The sequence below is a fragment of the Sapajus apella genome, unplaced genomic scaffold (genome assembly GCF_009761245.1).
Source record: "Sapajus apella isolate SASKATOON/1434 unplaced genomic scaffold, GSC_monkey_1.0 scaffold163, whole genome shotgun sequence".
In the NCBI taxonomy this organism is placed as follows: domain Eukaryota; kingdom Metazoa; phylum Chordata; class Mammalia; order Primates; family Cebidae; genus Sapajus; species Sapajus apella.
The window spans coordinates 175069-186042 of record NW_022437103.1 but is presented as its reverse complement, the minus strand read 5'-3'; the positions used below and the strand labels follow the sequence as shown (position 1 = coordinate 186042).

At 33.8% G+C, this 10974-nt stretch overlaps 1 protein-coding gene across 10 annotated transcripts in view; it reads right to left on the bottom strand.

Moving 5' to 3' along the window:
• The window catches only part of CCSER2 (coiled-coil serine rich protein 2), a 178617-nt gene that overhangs the window by 146407 nt on the left and 21236 nt on the right, over positions 1-10974 (bottom strand). The gene's annotated exons all lie outside the window — the stretch shown is intronic.

The following is a 10974-nucleotide window of genomic DNA, read 5'->3' as shown; positions in this document are numbered from 1 at the left end:
GTTTCATTCTTTTTTATGGCTACACAGTATTCTGCGGTGTATATATACTACATTTTCTTTATCTAATCAACTACTAATGAACACTTACGTTGATTCCATGGCTTTGCTATTTCGATAATTTATGTTTATTGTGATAAACATACAAGTGGAGATATCATTTTGATGTAACTTATTTTTCTCTGTGTAGATGTCCAGTAGTGGGACTGCTAGACCAAATGGTAATTCTATATTTAGTTCTTAGAGAAATCTCTGCACTGTTTTCCACAAAGGTGATACTAATTTTCAATTTTCATTCCCATCAACAGTGTTATAAGCATTCCCTTTTCTGCACATCCTCACCAATATGTTATTTAACTTTTTTATACTCATTCTGACTGGTATGAGATGGACTGTCACTGTGGTTTTGATTTGCATCGCTCTAATGATTAGTGATGAGCTTTTTTTTTCATGTTTGTTGGCTGCTTGTATGTCTTCTTTTGAGAAATGTCTGTTCATATCCTTTGCCCATCTTTTAATGGAGTTAACACCGTTTTTTCTTGTTCAGTTCCTTGTAAATTCTGAATACTGGTCATTTTTCAGATGCATGGTTTAGAAATATTTTCTCATTTTCTGTAGGTTGTCTGTTTACTCTGTTGTTTCTTCTGCTGTGCAGAAGTTATAATTAAGTCCCATTTGTCTATTTTTGTTTTTGTTGCATTTACTTATGAGGTCTTACTCAATCTCTTGCCTAAGCCAATGTCCAGATGAGTTTTTCCTAGGTTTTCTTCACAGATTTGTTATAGTTTCAGGTCTTACATTTAAGTCTTTAATCCATCTTGAGTTAATTTTGGGGTGCAGTGAGAGACAGGGGTCCAGTTTCATTCTTCTGCACATGACTAGCCAATTTACCCAGCACCATTTATTGAATAGGGTGTCCCTTTCCCCATAGTTTATTTTTGTTGATTCTGTCGAAGTTCAGTCAGATATATGTATGTGTCTTTACTTCTTGGTTCTCTATTCTGTTCCATTGATCAATGTGTCTATTTTTGTACCAGTACCATGCTGTTTTGGTTACTAAAGCTTTGTAGTATAGTTTGAAGTCAAGTGATGTGATGCCTCTGGCTTTGTTCTGTTTGCTTAGAATTGTTTTGGCTATTTAGCCTGTTTTTTGGTTCCACATGAATTTTAGGTTAGGAACTAATTCTATAAAAACTGATGTTGGTAATTTAGTGGGAACTGCCTTGAATCTGTAAATTACTTTGAGCAGTATGGTCATTTAAATAATATTCTTATAAGAATGAAATGTTTATCAGTTTGTTTGTATCACTTATAATTTCTTTCATCAGTATTTTGTACTTCTCCTTGTAGAGGTCTTTCACCTCCTTGGTTAAATGTATTCTTAGGGGTGTGTGTGTGTATGTGTGTCTATTGTAAATGGATTTCAGCTCTGAATTTGGTTCTGTTTGATCACTGATGATGTATGGAAATGCCACTAATTTTTGTATATTAATTTTCTGAAACTTTACTGAAATTGTTTATCTATTCTAAAAGTGTTTCAGAGGAATCTTTAGGGTTTTCTAAGTATGAGATCATGTCATCAACCAATAAGTAATTTTACTTCATCTTTTATAATTTGGATGACTTACTTTTTTCTCTTGCCTGTGTGCTCTGGCTAGGATTATGATGATAAAAGCGATGGGAGTGGATAGCCTTGTCTTGCTCCAGTTCTCAGGGGAAATGCTTTCAACTTTTGCCTATTCAGTATGATACTGTCTATGGGTTTATCACATAGAGCTCTTATTTTGAGGTATGTTCCTTTGATGCCTAGTTTGCTTAGGGTTATCATGATGGGATGTTGGATTTTATCAAATGCTTTTTCTTCATATATTGAGATAAGCATACAGATTCTGTTTTTAATCTACTTATGTGGTGAAACACATTTACTGATGTATATATGTTGAACCATCTTTGCATTCCTAAAATAAAACCCGCTTGACCATGATGGATCTTTTTAATTTGCTCTTTGATTTGGTTTGCCAGTATTTTGTTGCAGTTTTGCATGTGTGGTCATCAAGGATACTGACCAGTAGTTTTCTTTTTTTGTTGTGTCCTTGCCAGATTTGGGTACCAGGATGATACTGGTTTCATAGAATGAGTTAGGGATTCCTCCTCCTCAATTTTTTGTAACAGTTTCAGTAAGATTGATGCCAGCTGCTTTGCATGCTTGGTAAAATTCCACTGTGAATCTGTCTGTTCTTGGGCTGTTTTTGGTTGGTATTTTTTTTTTTTTTAATGGCCGATTCCATTTCATTATTCATTATTTTCATTTCTTACTGGTTCAATCTTGAGAGCTTATATGTTTGTAGAAATTTATCCATTTCCTTTAGGTTTTCTAGTTTGTGCACACGGAGATGTTTATAGTAGTCTCTGATGAACTTTTGTATTTCCATGGTATCAATTGTAAAATCACTTTTATCACTTCTGATCATGCCTATCTGAATCCTTTCTCTTTCTTCTTGGCTAATCTAGCTAGCAGCCTGTCAATTTTGTTTATCCTTACAAAGAACCAACTCTTCATTTCACTGATTGCTTTTATGATTTTGTCATTTCAATTTCATTTAGTTCTGCTCTTATCTTTGTTATTCAGATACAGATTTAAAGTAAGAGCAATATGATCTCACCAGAGTTTAATGAAAACAGTCTAACAGTAGTATAATACTATTAAATAAAGTGAAAAACTAGCAAAATGTAATCAAGGTGCAACCACCTGAGATAGTATATGTGAACATGTGTTAGAAAGATTAAAGCATCTCTGGTCTCTTTCTTAGAGTATAACCCAAGCTAAGTAAAATGGCACAAATACAAAATTAGAGAGCAATTAAAAACTTCCTAAATTCATTTTAAAACTCAAAACTAAATAAGGCAAATACAAGCCAGGCTTGATATTTTTTACATTCTTCTATTATTTTTGGACTAGAGAAATTCCAAAATTCAGTACAAATAATCTAAGAAACTCACATACCCACAGAAATACTGATAAGAATATTATGACATTCAGCAGACATTTAAATCTCAATAAAGTCTAGCTACATCAATCACAAGGTAAAAATCCAAATTTAGCCAACTCTCCCCTTAGTAAAACAGACAAAGAAATGTATAACAAAATGTGTTAGCTTCATGAAAATGAAGGCATAACTACTTACTGGTGTGTTGAAAGCATTCAAGTAAGTTTCTGGATCTACTTTTTAAAGTGAACAAGAATCTCATTTAATTAAGGAATTAAACTTGTCCACTAAATGAAGATAAAGCAAGACTGATAAAACAAAAACAAAGCCAGATACTTTCAGTGATCATCGGATTCATATATTTCTTTGGGCCTCCTATAAAAATCATTCCAAAAATAAAGGTACTCCATGTGATGATTTAAAATTATCATGTCCTAAATATCTTAGTGTCAGAAAATCAATCATCATGACATTGTAGTTCAACTATTCTTCAATGACAGCTCTCACACTGGTCACAGCATTGCTGCAAAGAAGATTCTGAGAATGGCTCACTGTTGCTTACAAGAGAAAAAAATGTTCTTTTGCTTAAGACTGTGCACATACAATTTGATTGTAATAATATGTACCAGAAAAAAAAATGGTATATTTAGTCTTCAAGAAAGTTAAATATCAATTAAGTTTACTGAGTTTCAAAAATTCGGAGTTAGCCTGAGCATATATAAGGCTGAAAATCAAGAACCCCAGAGAATGTAACAAGTAGTAAACTCCTTCCCAACCTATCAGTGCCAATTTGCTCAACTCCTCTAGAATTCATCCTAGTCTGAAACCCAAGGTAATAGGTAATCCGTAGCTATTCCAAAGGATTAACATAAAAGATGACGAACAAAAAAAAGATGCTATCATGCAGTAAACAAAGATAACTTCGTAACAGTACCTGTGTCAGGAGTCTCCAAGCCCACGGCCAAGATAGACAATTCACTAAGAGGAGTCAAAGGATTCGGCATACAGTAATAATAACAACTAAAATTTATTCCAGCAGAAGGATACAAAGCAAAATAAGAAAGGAAAAGGCACATGGGACAAAATCAGGTGTAAGCTTCTAAGAGTCCTCTCCTGTAATGGAGTTACACAGGATGTACTTAATTCCTCTACCAACCAGTTGTGACAACACATGCAAAGAGTACGAAGTCTTGTCCACTATGGATGTTCCTAAGAAACTCAGCTCCCAAGATTTTCATTGGGGATGGTCATGTGGGTACACTCTGCCTCACACATACCAAAATTCCAGACTCCCAGAAGGAAATCAGGTATTCAGCATAAATCACATTATTTGTGCAAACAGTTTAGGCATAGCAAACCTACCACACTCTTATCATTTATGAAAAGTTTTATATCACTGTAGGAAACTGTTTGCCAGCCAAGGGCCAACCGTTCAAACAGGTTATCTAACAAGAAGCAATCTTAGAACCTGTGACATTAATTCTTTTCTGCACAGTACCCCAAGTATATCATGGAAGAATATTAATGAGTGTAAACTACTGTGCTAATATCAACTTCAGAGGAATCAAAATCTTAAAATGTAAAGCAAGACAATTAGAAGATAACATAACAAACATCTATTGAGCTCTTGTTATATATCTGGCATTAGTAAGTACTTTATATGTATGACCTCGGTTATTGTTCATAGTAATCCCATGAGTTAATCAGAGATGATACTCAAAATATTCAACAACCAGTATCACAAGGGAATCACACGGCTGTCATAGTATCCAGGTGGACTTCCTAACATCAGCCCTGGAGGTGGGTACAATTATCATCTATATTTTTTAAAAAGGAACACAGAGAATCCAAGGAGACATGGTAAGTACATGACAGAGGTGGGGTTCTGACTTAGCTTGTTCAAGAGCTCTGGCTCTTAATCATTATGCAATAATACCTCTTATTAAACAAAATACCTGCATGGCCTTGGGATGGGAAAGGGTGTCATATACACACACATGTATACATAAGCATGTGAAGCAAAAACCATAAAGAAAAACATTACTAAATTTGTCAAAATTAAAAACTATGAATGGTAAAAAGATACAAAAAACAAAACAGAAGCCATGGGCTTAGAGAAAATTCTCTACAACACATTTAACAAGAATTAAATTCCAGCCACGTAAAAAACTTTTCCTCAGTAAGAAAAATGACAAAACAACCCGATTGAAAAAAATCATTCAATTAAAAAATTTACATAAAAGGAAACAAAACAGCCAGTAAAATATGTGAAAAAATGACAAAATCAACAATGGTATAAATGTAAATTAAAATTATTTATTATCTCACACTCACCAGACTGGTTAAAATGTTAAAGTCAGATGACATATGGGGTTAAGATGAGGAGTGACAGAAATCCTCATCCTCCACTGGAAGGTATACACTGGTAGGATCATTTTAGGGAGAAGTTTGGTAATACCCTAATAAAGTTGAAAATACACTATTCCTAGTTTTATGTGCTAGGAATGCTTATTGCTAGGTTTCTATCCTAAAGAAATTGACTTACATGATCAAAAAGAATTGAATCCAAATGTTCACTGCTACACCATGCAGACATCCTTATTGGCAATAAAGAATAACTGAAATGTTGATTATCAGGGGAACAGAAAAATACTGGTATATTCAAATGACAGAATATTATAAAGTAATAAAAGTGAATTTGAACTATAATATAAATACACATATACAGAAAAATATACAATTGAGATTAAAAAAGGAATCTGTAGAGTATTATATATTACTTACCAAAGTTGTAAAACACATACAAAACCATACTGTATACTGTTCATGGATACATAAATGCATTAAGGAAAATAGCCTATACAATATGCCTGAGAATTCATAATTTTAAAACAAGGCACAAAAAAAGAAACTGCTATGTTTACTACTAGGGTGCTTACTGAATGCTTTCTTTCCCACATAATAAAGCCTTCTCTTTGTGAGAATTCATTCACATGACAGAGAAGGGAGAAAGGCTAAAAAACAATTAACTAGTTTCCATGTCAAAAACTTTGGAAAAGAAAAAAACAAACTGAACTAAAGAAAAGTAGAAGGAAATAAATAAAGATACAAACCAAAATCAATAAAAACAGAAAATAAGCAAAACACAGAAAAATCAGCAAAGCCCAAATTTGATTCTTGGAAAAGAAAAAAAAAAAAAAAAAAAAAAAAAAAAACGGGAAATATCAATTACCAGTATCAGGAATGAAAAGCAGACGTCCCTATAAAACCCTAAAAATGTTAAAAAGAGGATGATCCTAAACAACTTTTACCAACGAATGACAAATTTAGATGAACTAATTCTCAAAAACCAACATGAATATACATACAAATTTTAATATGCCAATATCTAAAAATTAAATCTGTTATTAAAAACCTTCTCATAGGCTGGGCACAGTGGCTCACGCCTGTAATCCCAACACTTCAGTAGCCTGAGGCGGGCAGATCATGAGGTCAGGAGATCGAGACCATCCTGGTCAACATGGTGAAACCCCGTTACTACTAAAAAATACAAAAACTAGCTGGGCGTGGTTGTGGTCGCCTGTAGTCCCAGCTACTCAGGAGGCTGAGGCAGGAGAATCGCTTGAACACGGAAGGCAGATGTGGCAGTGAGCTGGGATCATGCCACTGCAGCCTGGTGCCAGAGCGAGACTCCATCTCCAAAAAAAAAAACAAAAAGCACCTTCTCATAAAGAAAACTCCAGGTCCAGAAGGCTGAATTCTGGTGAATTCTTTTACATACTGAAGGAATAAGTACATCAGTTGTACATGAGCTCTTTCAAAGGACAGAAAAATAAGAAACATTTGTCAACTCATTATAAAGCCAGCATGATCTCGATACCAAAACATGGCAAGAACATCAAAAAGAAAATTACAGAGTGGAACAATCTTGCTCATGAACATACACAAAATCATAGAATATTAGCAGAGCTGGGTATGGTGGCAAGCACCTATAGTCCCAACTATTTAAGAGACCATGAGGGGAGAATCATTTCAGCCCAGGAGTTCAAAGCCAGCCTGGACAATATACTAAGACCCTATCTCTTTTTAAAAAATTAATTTTTAAAAATAATTTTAAAATTTAAAAACTTAGAAAATCTAGTTTAATAACATTTGAAAAGATAATACATCACGACCAAGTGAATGTATTCTAAGAATGGAAAGGTATTCTACTATTTGAAAATCAAGACATGCAATCTACCACACTAACAGAAAAATATATTTCATTATTTAGAGAAAGCATTTGGTAAAACTTAATATTCATTCACAACAAAAAGTCAGCAAACAAAAGAGAATTTCCATACTCTGATTAATCCCCCTCTCAATTCCCCCACAAAAACTTTAATGGTGAACTTTTAAAGCTTTTCCTCTGAAATTCTATCACTATTTCAATTCATTATTATATTGGTGGTCCTAACTCGTGTATAAGGGTAGTCCTGGGGTGGTGAGGCAACTTTGCCAATGGTATGATTATATAGTGTATATACAAGTTGCAAAAACATCCATGGGCAAATTATTATAGAAAGTAAGTGAATTTACAAGATTATTAGAAAACTCATCAAACAAAAATCAGGCATATTTGTACATACAGCAAAAACTTATAAAATTATAAAAATAGTACCACTTACAGTGTCAAAATCAAATATGTGTAACATTTTATAGAAAAGTACAAAACATTAGCAGTAAGTATTTCTAAAGTCTGAAATAAATGGAGGACTATATCTCCATGATAAATATGTTCATTCTCTCCAAACTTGTCTATAAATTCAATGCAATCCCATTCAAAATCCCTGCAGGTCATTTCTGGAAACTGACAAGCTCATTCTAATATTTAATTGGAAATATAAAAGACTAAGAAAAGCTAGGGAAATCTTGGAAAAGAACAAAGTTGGAAGACTTACACTACCAGGCAGCAAAATTTATTTTAAAGCTACGATAATGAAAATAATATATAATTGACAAAATAAACAGAAATATTTGTCTATGCAATAAAATATTTATATATGCAGTCACTGATTTATGACAAAGATGATCCTATAGTACAGTGGGGAAAAGATGACTTTAAAATAAATTAATCTTGACCACTATCTCATGCCATACACAAAAATAATTTCCAGATGGACTACAGACCTAAATGTAAAAGATTAAAAATAAATAACATTTACCAGGCGCGGTGACTCACACCTGTAATCCCAGCACTTTGGGAGGCTGAGAAGGCAGAGCACAAGGTCAAAAGTTGAGACCGGCCTGATCAAGATGGTGAAACCCCATCTCTACCAAAAATACAAAAATTAGCCCGGCAGTGTAGCAGGTGCCCATAATCCCAGCTACTCAGGAGGCTAAGGCAGGAGAATTGCTTGAACTCAGGAGGTAGAGGTTGCAGTGAGCCAAAAGTGTGCCACTGAACTCCATCCTGGGTGACGGAGAGAGACTTTCTCAAAAGACAAACAAAAAACAAAAAATGCTTCTACACTTTTAGAGTAAAACACCAAAACAAATATTCATGATATTAAGGTGGAAAAGACTTCACAAACAGTTTTAAAAATTGGTAACAACAAAGGGGAAATCTGTAAAATTGGACAATATCAAAATTGGTAAGTTATATCATCAATAGACACTATAAGGAGATTTCAAAAGCAACTCGCAGTAGAGAATATAATCTACATACATAAAATGTAAACACACACACGCATACAAATGTCTACATACTGACACAAAATAAAAGATTTATATCCAAAAATTTCAAGAATTTTTACAAATCATTAAGAAAAACTACAAATAACCCAACAGAAGGCACTTGACAAAAGAGGATATAACCTCATCACCCAATAAACATATGTGAAGGTGCTCTGTGAGTAGTTATCAAAATATATAAGACAATAACTCAATGCGATACTACTATACCCACTCCAGGATATCAAAAATGCAAAAAATCAGAAAGCATCAAGTATAGAGAAGAAGGTGAAATTTCTGGAATGTTCATTTACTGCCAATGAGAAGTGTAAACAGGCACAATCACTTTGAAAACCTGACAGCATCTTTATGCAACAGCATAGCCTATAACCCAGGAATCTCCTACACATTTTCCCAACAAAAATGAATAAATGTTCACCAATAAAAACATACATCAAAATCTTCACAATAGTGGAAAGTCTAATAGCCACAAACTAGAGCCAACCTAAATGCCCATGAACAATAAGGTAAGTTGTAGTTATTTTCACACAAAGGAATATGATACAACAAGAATAAAGCAACTACAACTCACAAATACATAAGATTAATGAAAAGAAGCCAGGCATAAACTAGTACATGTTTATGGTTTCATTTATATAAAGTTCTTGAAGAGTAAGAGAATGGCTGAAAGGAACAGGAAGGCACTGTTTCTTTTAAAAAAGGAAGACTTACTATAAAAACGATGTCAGCAGAAATAAATAGTAGGTGGAACTAAGCTGTGTCAGAAATGACACAGTTGATGTACATTCTAGTGAAAGCTCCTTATCTTGACCTGGACTGGAAGAAGCAGTGTTGTAGAGACCAAAAAAAGTGAGAATATGCTAAAGGTCTTTAGGTTAAGTTAGAGATACTATTTTAAACTACTTTGCGGGGTGAGGGGGGACAGAAAAAAAGGACAATTTAAATAAAAATAATAAGATGGCAGAATAAAGTCCAAGTATATCAATAAATGCAAACATAAAAAACTTGAACTCACTAGTCAAAAGAAAGAGACAAATTGAAAACGTTAACAAAATAAACTATTTGCTACATATCAAAAAGGTTGATAGTAAAAAAAAGGGCAAAAATATAAATAAAACTGATAAGGTATATTAAGATTTGGGGAAAAGAAGTCTGAAAACAAAAAATATAATTAGAGATAGAGAAGATCCCTAAATAATGATGGAAAGTCAAATTCACACATACATACAAAAAAACCAAAAACCAATTCTGAACAGGTACACACCTAACACAATAAGCCTAAAATTTATACAAAACAAAAAATTCACAGAACTTCAAAGAAAAAATGGTAACTCCAATAGCACTGTGGGAGAATTCAACACACTGTTCTCAACTTTTGCCATCAATTCTCTACCTGTTCTCAGGCTGTCTTCTCCTTAGATCAGCAACACCGTAGCGTTCCAAAGCACAGAATGAATGTTTTTGTTGTTTCCCATACCATATACATAAACCTACTGAACAAGGAGGAAACTCATGGATCTTAAGGACTAAAGGTCAATCCAGATGCATTCTGAACTCTTTTAGAGAAAGCTATTTTGTGATTAAACAATAAACTCAAGATTGTTGCCTCTAAAAACTGTCAGGTACTAAGTGGTACACTGCTGCCATCTGCTGGACACCGTGTTCATTTGCACGTCAATCAAGTTTGCCTAAAAGTCCTAGTAAGACAAAGGTCTTAAACTGTTACCTTTTCTGAGCCTCCTTTATCTAATGAGATGAAGATACTCTCTCTAAATTAAATGTTTGTACACAAGGTACCTTGTTGATACAGGTTAAAAAAAGCTTTGTGCTATTTAAGCCTCTGGTAACAATGGCTTTTTAAAATAAAAGGTTTATAGGAGTATACAAAATTATACTGCCTGAAACACACTTGGAATTTAATATATGCACAAACACTACCAATTTTCCCATACAACTACTGGAAAATCACATTTTATATACTGAATAATTGCAATGAGTCACTTTAAACATACCAATTATACTTTACCTATATGGCATATTATCCACATTACTTGCTGTGTTTCATAAAATATGCACATATAAATTCAAGGTAGGTCTTCTAACACTTGCCCATACCTGGTTCCCTTGCCTTCCAGGCACACAGGAAGATTATACTTCCTGTCTTTAGTACTTAGGTGAGACCACATGATTAGTTCTGGTCAACAGATCATGAATGGAAGTGCCAAGTGTTGCTAGCAGGCCAACGCAAGTAATTATA